The sequence below is a fragment of the Miscanthus floridulus genome, chromosome 7 (assembly GCF_019320115.1).
Source record: "Miscanthus floridulus cultivar M001 chromosome 7, ASM1932011v1, whole genome shotgun sequence".
NCBI lineage: Eukaryota > Viridiplantae > Streptophyta > Magnoliopsida > Poales > Poaceae > Miscanthus > Miscanthus floridulus.
The window spans coordinates 88,913,788-88,924,661 of record NC_089586.1 but is presented as its reverse complement, the minus strand read 5'-3'; the positions used below and the strand labels follow the sequence as shown (position 1 = coordinate 88,924,661).

Here is a 10,874-nt window from a genome sequence, read left to right as displayed (position 1 = left end):
CATTGCGTCGTGTCTGCCTATGCCACTACGCCACCACAGTCCCATGACCATGCTACACGCCGGCTCATTGCACTATGCTATCACCGCCACGCCACATCACACTGCCGTCACGTCCGCCTGTGCCTTTGCGTCGTTGCTCGTCCTGACTTCGCGCACATGGGCTTGCCGAGGCCACTCGCATGTCATTCACCATTGATGGTGCCATGGCCACCCTATCGCGCTGCCTCTACCTACAAGCATGCACGTTCCTCTCCTAGCTATGGTGGCTTGCAGTGATGGCACGTGTGTAGTTGCTGTGTCCCGCCAAAGCTCGGGCAAGCAGCTAGACCCATTCCCTTCCCCCCCCCCCCGTCTCTCCTCTGTTGCCCATGCCAGCCAGGCTGTGCCATCAATCTGATGCACTCCTGACTCCACCTTTGAGTCTGATAGCCGACCGACCCCGCACCGTGTCCAATCATGCCTTGGCAAGCTCTAATTTGGAGCCATGCTTCCGCCATCGCGCCATTAAAGGCTAAGCCCGCCATTGCCGTGGGCATTACCCACTATGTCATTCCAGGCCAAATTGGTTGCACCCCCAGCCCTGCCTCACAGTCCTCCTCGACGTGCGCACCTGAGCCTCACCCTCACTGCTTCCCTCCCGATGCTGATGCGGTCATGCCTCCACGGCCCACCATCGCCCTTGCCGCGCGCAAGTGGCCGGCTCGACTAGGGCAGTCTTCGGCTGCACCACCACTTTGGGTAGAATCACGGTGAGACCCTAATGCTCCTCCACTGTCCATATTTCCTCTCTGGTGGTGGAGCTCGACTGAACGGGGTTGCCACCATAGCAGGTTGGTCGGTGCCATGGAGGGAGCTCCTGACCGCATTCCCGTTCATCTCTTCACCACCCATCGCTTCGCGTCTACATCTAGGTGAGCATCGACCTCCTAGAGGGGGCGGGAAGGGGCGAAGATGGCTGATGTGGCGGTCTAGTGCCATCGTCGTCGCACCAGTGCGCGCAGGGGTGGCCAGAGGACCCACCCATGCTAAAGAAACGAAAGGGAAGGGGCGTATCTATATAATCGCATACTATAGGAATAGTGCTGCGGACCTTGGGGTGAATCATCGGTAGCTCGAGGGCATTTTTGCAAAAGTGACCGGCGCGCGTGGGCCTCCCCGTCACGGGCCGTTGCTGCGCGGTTGGGCCATGCCCCGCATGGGCCGCGCCGGCGGGTCACAAGGGCGGGTGCGCTGCGCGTGCGAGGGCCGCGTCGCAAGCTCGTGGGCCACACGGGTTGAATTCTGTTTTCCTTTTTCCAGAGAATTAGTAAATGTTTTTCTAATTTAGTTTTGAGCTAATCTTTTGAAAATTATAGTAAATGTTGTAGGTGTCCAAAAATAGTGAAACAAAATTTGTTAGATTCACAAAAATGTGATCTATCTGTTGGTATAGTTAGTTTATAGTTATCTATGATAATGATAGATTCATTAATTCATTTAGGAAAGCTTAGCATTATTTAGATTAATAATTGTAGAAATTTTTGTGGCAAATTGATAATAGCTTTAACCATTAAATTTTTATAGTAGGTTTGTTGTATTATTATGTGCTCACCGTAATTTTTGTAGCCTTAGAATAGGTGGATAAATAGGGGAGCTAATACTCCTTGTTTTATCATATATATAGTAAATCGATATTATGAATAAGGATGCCTTTAGTTGCTAAGATAATACATGTAATATTTCATACCTATTTAATGGAAATGATAGGCAACTTAGTGTCTTAGTCGGTAGAGCTCTCCCTTGGGGTGTGCTCGACGGAATCCGCCCGAGGTAGCTCGCTCTCGAGGTGCTTAGTGTCTAGTGGATGACAAGCGCCTCCGTAAGTGCATTATTCCGGGCGGTTTTGCCACACCAGATGTGTTCGGTCAGTGCTAACCGGACGCAGGTTTGAGTCCGGTCAGAGCTTAACGACCCTTTCTGACACAGTGGCGGGTATAACTGAACGAAGCGGCTAATCACCCTGATCGGAGCGTCCGGTCACCCCACAGAGCGCTGACTCAGCCTCCAAACGTTATGTTTTGAATGTGGGGGTATAAATACTTACTCCACTCCATGGGAGGTCTCTTGCCCATTTGTTCAGCTGAGAAACACCTTGAGAGTGCAAGGGAGAGCAAGAGCCTAGTGAGGTGATTGAGATTTGAGAATCTAAGATTAAGGTCCTCATTAGTGCAAGGAGAGTAGCAAGTGTGCATCCACCCTTCTCATTAGGCTTGTCGTGGTCAAGTGTGAGTTTGTGCTTGTTACTTTTGGTGATCGCCATCACCTAGATGGCTCGGTGGTGATTGGGAGCTTGGTGATCATCCGGCAGAGCTTGTGGATGACCAAACTCAAGTTGTGAGCGGTTATGGGCGATTCACCGTGATGGAGTGTCGAAGAATCATCCTGTAAAGAGCACTTGATCCTTGCGCGGATCAAGGGGGAGCTACACCCTTGCGTGGGTGCTCCAATGAGGACTAGTGGGGAGTGGCGACTGTCCAATATCTCAGGAAAACATCGCCGCATTCATTTCCCTCTCTTTACTTTGAGCATTTACATTTGAGCAATTCATTTCTTGTCTTTACATTCCTAGAATTGCCATGCTAGAGTAGGATTGGAATCTAGGGCGTAAAACTTTTGTACGGTAGAACAATAGAAACACATTCTAAGCACAAGGGGTGAAGTAGGCTAAGTGTAGGGTTTAATTATTGCTAAAATTTAGAATTAGTCCAATTCACCCCCCCTCTTGGGCTTCTTGATCCTTTTAATTGCCCAAGGTCAGGACGCCCACGCGTGGTGGCATTCTTGTAAAAGAGACCATGTTCTTCTATGTAATAGCACAACCTCCCTACATACTATTCTCCTAGTCATCATTTTCGCAAACAGGCCCCCGAATGTTGCCGACTTCACCACAGGGAGGTCCCTAGACTCCCTGCACTCGCTGCCACGGTGGCCGACAACAGAGGGCCGCTACGCCGGGCTACCAAGGCTTGCTAAGACAGGAGTAAGGGGCTAACCTCAATCCACAGCTAAACGTGCACGGCTAGGTGGTGGTTAGGGGCTTGAGGACGCAGTACTATGAGCTACAGCGGCGAGCGGCCATTTGCGGTAGCGGCATGGCCATTCCCCCAAACCTATGTGTTCACAGGAGAGTGAAAGTGGCGGAGAAGCATCAGGAGCTCACCAGGGTTCGTGCTACGGTGCGGTTGAGATGGAGGAGCGATGAGGCGACCTAGCCAAGTGCGCCCACCCCTCACGGCGATGTGCTGAGCGTGGCACCAGTGTGTCACCGCACCGATGGTGGGCCTCTTGGACAAAGCAATGTGAGCGCCAAGTGGAGGGGGTCAATGCGAGTTTAAGGTCTCAAGCAATCAAACTTCTATCGCTCCAATCCTACCTCTCTCCCTAGTTCCAGGTCACGGCGGCGACCAAGGCCCGCGACGAGCAAAATGCCCAATTGACCTTTGATAGCCCATGGCCGAGGGTGGAAGAGATGGAGCGCCAAGTGGGCTTCCAGTGCCCTCTACTGGCGTAAAGAATCAGTTTATGGAGGACCAAAGCTAAATGAATTGGAGGGCGGAAAAGGTGAGCTCTGGTTGTGCCCTACCATGGAGAAGCACACGCGTGTGGGCAGAAGGCTTAAGACGGCCAACCCTGGTCATTGGCTACGACACGAGCAAGTCCACGTGATGGACGAATAGGAGACTTAGCGCGACGCTCTTAACTCGGAGAGACCAAACCCGAGCCGAGCTCTCCATGGCGTCTAGCGGGGCAAGGAAAGGCAGGGGAGTGTACCATCGCTTCTACGGTCAGGCCACCGTTGCGACACGGTGATAGGGCTTCAAGGCATAGACTGGCACAGTAGGTAGAACGAGGGATGGGGTGAGCGCCACATCGACCAAGCGATGCAGCCACAACCTCAGCAAGGCCTAGTGGCTGGTCATGCGAGCGCGGCACGCACACAGTAGTGGGACCAGGCCATGGTCAGCTGGGGCCGGCCATCACCTAGGGCAAGGTTGTGCGGCGCCAACCAACGCAAGCTGGCCAGCGGTCGCAACCTGGTCAAGACGCGAGCCCGATGCCAGCAGCACCCATGCGCGCGGTGACCGTGGCTCAGGCCAAGTGGTAGCAAACTGCGTCGTGCACGTATTTTAAAGCTAAACAAAAACAGCTAATTATCTTGTCTAAGGTTCAACCACTTATGCTAGTTTAAAGCCAACACTATCCGGTTCCTAACAAAACAATCGTTATGATCACAGAGCAGCTAGGGGGAAAGATAAACGAGTGCCAAGGTAAGCTCGTCACTGAAATGCCAGTTCACGAACAGAGAGCCAACGACATGGTTCACAACGCGTTCCAACGTAGTTCAGGCAATTTTTACGAGTTCCACGTGACAACCAACATGATTATAACCTACACTATGCCCAAATGCTCGTCTTGATGCAACCAACTGTACAAAAACATGGATGTATTAATTAATCATTTTTTTGTTGAATTTTAAATGCCAAAATGACATTGTCTACAATTCTTTTCTGACTTGGATAGAGTAAAGGTTTGGTTAGAACTAACATCCTTTAGCGCTTTTGCCGTAATTATTAAAGGGTCTAAACCTTGCCGGTGTCAACTAACAATTGTACCATGACCCAGCTCATACTACATACTAACTCGTAGGAATAAAATATTAAAGCACTATTTAGGTATGTTCCACTATATAATTTACCAAAGATAGCACTTTAAACTTAAATCGTTTGTTTGCCGACTTAATCGTGAAGAGTGGATTTAATTTCAATTTGATTTCCGAGCTTCCCAAAAATACTAGCTCATATTATTATTCTCCAAGATTTAAAATTACATGCCTGGCTACGTAACTTGCCCTCAAATATTTATTTCCACACTATACTTCAGTTATAATTGGTCATTATTCATAGAAATTATTTTCATGCCAACAATTAACACAACTCATTCTATTCTTTTGTTAGGAGTTTTCATCACCACCTCTTTATGCTAAGTAAACAAACTCACTATATTATTATATGTATCTCTCAGGCCATAATCTTAGTACTTAGCGAGCTCGTAACACCAGAGGTGTTACACTCTCGCCGCCGGCGAACTCCACCACGAAGTTCGTGCTCCGTTGAGCCAGCTGTCGTCGGCGGTGAGCTCGGACGGTGGCTGGTCGACGGCGGGCGCGGATAGTGGCTGGTCGACGGCGGGCGTGGACAGTGGCGGACTCATCGAGCCCTTGAAGTAGGCGCCTGGCTCAGGAGCAGAACGCCAAGGGCGGGACGAGCTCGATCGGGGTGCAGGAGACCGTGGCTGTGACGAGCTCCGCCAGACACAGGAGACGGCGGTCGCGGTGAGCTCAGCTAGGGCGCATGAGGCGGCAGCCCGAGCGAGCAGGCATTCTTTGCTGGGGCGCTCGAGGAGGCAACCGTGGGTGCACAGGTCGCAGATGTAGGCGCTACAGTCCCACGGCCGTGAGCCCGCCCGACCGGCCACCTCTCAACCACCGTCGCAGATGCACGAGGTGTTGTTGCAGATGAACGAAAAGGCGTACGGTGAAGAAGCGAGGTGAGGGTATTTGAGACTTTTCCAACGCATATTGACACCGTTAGATGGAAAAGTTAACGGAATGGCTTGGAAGACAAAAAAAAAGTAAAGTGTCATGGCGCATAGGTGCGTTCGAACTTTTTAGCGGCATGTAGTTCTGAAGCATCTTTCGTAATGGCACACAGATAAAAGGCTCGAAACGTTTTCCTTCTCTCTTCTCCTCGATGCATGCAAAAGCTCTATTTCTGCTGAGATGGCATCCTATTTAATATGCATGAAACCCCATAAAATTTATATTGAGACTGGCCTAAGAACTACTTCCTCTATCCTTAAATATCTGTCGTTTGCGCTTCTCGAGAAACAACTTTGATTAAATATATACTAAAAATATTAATATTTATGGTACATAATTAGTATCATTGAAAGATATTTAAATCTAGTTTTTAATAAATTTATTTAAAAATGTAAATATTGCACATATTTTATACAAATCGAGTTAAACTTTTGACATGAACACCAACCACGACAGATATTTAGGGACGAAAAGAGTAGAATAATAATTAAAATGATATTATCCACCTAGAGAAAAAGCCCAGGATCCTTTGAGATTGTAGTTTCCAAATTAAGCATAAAGTTAAATGTGCGTGGAAACACGCCCTCTCGCTCATCTGCAAGTGCACGAGCTCGCCTTCGCCTCTCAGCTGCACATCAGCGGCAGCTTGAGCGAGAACACGGAGGACGACGACGGCAGGTGCCCGGTCCGCCTCAGCGCATCCGCCCTATCCCCGACCCGCGTGGCATGCCTGTTCAGCTTGGCCTCTGCCTGCGCGCGCTTCTCCCTGGATGGCGCCTACGCCGAGGCCAGCTTGCTCGCTGTCTTTTCCTATGCCCGCCGCTTCATCCTCTCCGCCTTGGCCTGCCCAGCGATGAAACGAAGGCCCATCTCAATTTCTAGAGTGACGAACCATGTCCAGTTTTTTTTTACTTTTTTTCCTAACTAATGAAACTGAAACATATGGCCATGATCATTGATACCTCCGTCGTCTTCATCTGCAGCTCCGCCTTTTGCCGTCGCCGGTTTTCCCAGGCCTGTATTTTCATCTCCTCGCGCCGGTACCTACGAGAAGGGCGGCGCGTCGGCGACGTCGTCAGCATGCACAGCACAGTACAAGCTGCGAAAAGGCGCATGCACTTGGCATTTCGACGTGGTGATGACTCATCAGTGAGTCAGAGACACAGAGGCAACAAACAGGCAATGCACTCCAGTGCATGCACCGGCAGTGCTCGAACACTATTACCGTGGCAGTGGCGTTTGTTGCTGCCTTTGCCTCACATCACATGGTTAAGCAACGTGCGGAGGAGAAAGCATGCATTGGTACTTGGTAGTAGCCGACAATGAGAGATGGCGGTCACCGCACCTGGCCATGTGCTTGGCGCGCTCGGCGGCGTCCCATGCCGTCGCGGGTGACACGGCCGTCGTTGTCGGCGCACCAGGCGCCAAGGCTACGCCGCGGTCCGCTGCCGCTAGGCCTGGTGGCGATCCGCCGCCGTCCGTCGAGGAATCCGGTCGGCGCCGCGGTGCGCGGATCGCGTGCCCCGCCGTCGACGGCGCTGGTGCCGGCGTGGCCGGTAGGGCAGCGCGCGGGGTGTTGGCCCTGGACGGCTCCTTGCTCCTGGCCGGCGTCATTTCTGTGCCGATGTCCCGCAGCGGGAGGCAGCACGGTGGCTGCCCGTACGCCGGAACGGAGTCCACCCTCTTGGTCTCGGTCTCGGTCTCCGCCTCTGCATCCCCGTCGTCGTCCCTCGCGCCGAGCCCCAGCGCCACGGGCAGGGCGGCGCCGTCCGTGGCGCTCCACGAGTGCCGCCCCTTCTGCGACGCCAACGGCAGCAGGAGGCGGTCGTCCGCGCAGGAGCTCCGGCGCCGGTCGTCGTCGTTCGCCCGAGAGGAGGACAGCCACCGCTGGGCGTCGTCCCACTTGGACAGCCTCGGCTTTGCCTTGACATAGCAGGCCAGCAGCCCCCTCCCGCTGCCCGCATCGTAGCTTTGGCTCATCATCCCCTGAGACGATCTCCTCATCTCTGCTATGAGAACTACAGAGGAACACGAAACGAAGACCTGCAATGCGCTGGGGCACAGCACAGGCGCAAGAACGGGCAATGCAAGAAGAACAGAGCTCGGAGGCTGAGCCAAGCTTGGACCTTGGACTTGGAGACACCGGACCGGGTATGGCACGAGATAGCTGGAAGGCACACAAAGAGAGTGATAGAGAGAGACAGAGAGGGCACTGAATGAAGTGATGGAGATGGCGCGTAGTGACTGCACGTCTGCTCTGCGGCGGAAAGGGGAGCCAGCAGCCCAGCAACCAGGAAAGCCTTGGAGCTGGGGCTCATGATTGACCGACACTGTGCAGCGCACGGCGCACAACGGCACACCGTGCTCGTCCCTCCCCGCCCTACGCACACGGCGAGGGGGCGACGCACGGACGGCGGCAGGCTTCAGCACATGACCGACCGTGTATCAAGGGTCAAAGCGGCCTCGCCCCAAATCCAGACGTGCGTGGACGACCAAGCAAGCACGCACGCACGCCATCGCTTCCATCGTCATCACCGAGCAGCAGCAGCACAGAAAAAGTTGGCGTCCAGAAAACATGCAGCCGCTGGACATGGGATCCATGTTTCGCTGCGCACTGCGTGGTATCGCACGAGCGGAGCGGAGCAGGCTTCGCTTTGAGATTCGGGCGGCGCCTGCAGCGTTTTTATTGGTGGCCTGGCCGACTAGCAGGGCGAGGACGTCACTGATCCGGGACTGCCGTGCGGCGGAGAGGGGCCATGGCCGTGGGGGCTCTCGAGGTAGCACCGCGTGCGCATACGGAGCGAGCATGTGGTTTTGTTCCCCCAGCGTTCTAGAATCCGAGGCGCCGGCCTGATGGCCATGTGCGTGGATCCGCCGCCGTGGTCTGGCCGGCTTAGATTTGTTGGTTGCTTGATGGTCCTTGGTCCATCAACATCAGCTTGTTTTTTTCATTTTGGGGAAATGCCCATTAGCTTGTTGTGGCACGATGAGCCCACTTTTTTCCCTTCTTTTTTAAAGTTTTTCATAAATATGTCCTCGGAGGTATGCTTTCAAAATCTGGACCCTTAGCTCGGCGTCATCATTAATGGCGCTGAGCTTACAAGTCTTGGTGTCAAAGAGTTTGACGCTTAGGTCGGGGGCCACGTTGGCGGCATGGACGGTGACCTGGCAAGCAGCACGGCGCCGGGGTTATTGGCGCCGAGCTTGGCGCCGTTCTCGGCGCCAAAATCTATGGCGCTGAGGTGGTGTTTTAACCCAGCGCCCAACCTTCTTGTCTGAGCCTTCTTCCTCTTTTTTCTCCTCCTCTCGGGTTTTTTCTCTCTCCACTTTGCCCTACTGTCGACGAAATATGGTCCGCAGTCCACCGAGGGGGGTGCCCGTGGTGGTAGATTATCGGTAGACGGTGCGTGTAATCAGGAACCAGATAGTGACACAAGGCGTAGAGACAGCGATTTAGATAGGTTCGGGCCGTCTGGTCGACGTAATACCCTACGTCCTGTGTCTTTGGTGTATTGTATTGAGATGTATACAGATTAACCTGTCCTCTAGGGGACCCTTGTCTCTCCTTATATACTCCGAAGAGACAAGGTTACAAGTAAAGTATCCAATTTGGTACTATTACAATATCTAGTATAACTTGTAATCTTGCTATGCACGCCTTGATTTTATGGGCCGGGCCACCTCGGATGGTGCGGCCCATGTACCATCTTGTGGTACCCGGGGGTATATCCCTCACAGCTAGTCCCCGAGCGCCATGTATTCTGATGCGACACGTCATTTTAACCTTCTCCGAACAGTGAGGCTTGAGTTCTTGACATCTCCGACCACCGTTGTCACCGGAGAAGTAGGTTGTCCGAAGAATGTATGATGCTCTTAAGAAGAAAGAAAAAGATTTCTGTCCTGGGAAGTGTGCCCACTTGTATTTCTGAAAAGAAATGTAAGTGCGTCTTGAAGCGTAGCGTCCTTGATCATCAGAGGCGTAGGGGTCGAAAAACAAACACATTCACCGCAAGGTGAAGTGTGCCCACTTAGTCCCCGAGCCTGGTAGTAGGTGACGTAGGCACGTGGTGCCAGGGTCTAAAAAGAATTCCCAATTAAGTTGAGAACCCAATCGTCGTACAGGCGATACGAGATACACCAGTAGGTGCATCGTACCGATGTAGTCCCCGAGCTTGCTGGAAGGCGAGGTGTGAGCCTTGTAGCAAGGTCTAAGTGAGAAAAAATATCCCAACTGTATGCGAGTTGTCAGTCACATGTAGTCGAGACGCAAAGTCCCCGAGCCGTGGTCGGAGAGTGGTCGAGGCAGTCCTCGAGCACAGGTCGAGGAGCGAGCGACGAAGTCCCCGAGCCGTGGTCGGAGAGTGATCGAGGCAGTCCCCGAGCACAGGTCGAGGAGCGAGCGACGAAGTCCCCGAGCCATGGTCGGAGAGTGATCAAGGCAGTCCCCGAACGTAGGTCAAGAAGCGAGCGACGAAGTCCCCGAGCATAGCTCGAAATTACTGCAATATAAATATGTAGAATGGTAGTACATGATGTACAAAATAATAAATTATGGAGAAAAAATCAGCGGTGAAGAAATATCGTATGACGCTCAGCAGTCATTTGCAAATGAGCATGATGTGATAAAGCAGTTGGTGCTTTGTAAACATCAGTGTTAACATGAAGTTTGTGTTTATACTTAATATAAATCGTCCGACCAGTTAGTATGTAGCTGAGCCTCCAGCCCTAGCTAGCCCATTAACCATAACGCGGGGCGCGGAGCTCGTGCACGTGTAGGATGAACAAAGCATCGCTAAGGAGCCGCTGCCGACCACCCATAACGCAGAGGGCAGACGCTCATGCACGTGTAGGGAGGAGCCGGAGACAGGGCCTTTTCTGGAGACATCGAGCGTCAACATGACTGGTCGAGGATTTGTATTAAGTATAGCTGTATGTTATATTTAAGATTGTATACATGGACAAACGTTATTTGAAGAATAATCATGACAAGGACGTTGTGGAGAAACGTCGTAATGAAAATTATATTAAATATAAATATTAGAAGTGTACTTATCTTTGGATAGAAATCTGGTCGATGGCGATGAAGTCGTCTGGTCCTCGAGCTTTCCGACCTGTTGTCATGACGGTGGTCGCGGTTGTCGTAGCGCCGTTCTTCGCGGCGATCATCATTGTGACGTGGTCTGGTGATTGATGTGGTCGAAGCTCGGTGGAGCCGCTCGGGACGTGGTTGGCGTGG

The 10,874-nt window shown here is 52.4% G+C and overlaps 1 pseudogene; it reads right to left on the bottom strand.

Moving 5' to 3' along the window:
• Positions 1 to 6,262: 6,262 nt before the first annotated feature.
• Positions 6,263 to 7,642, bottom strand: LOC136463741 (uncharacterized; annotated as a pseudogene).
• Positions 7,643 to 10,874: the final 3,232 nt, after the last annotated feature.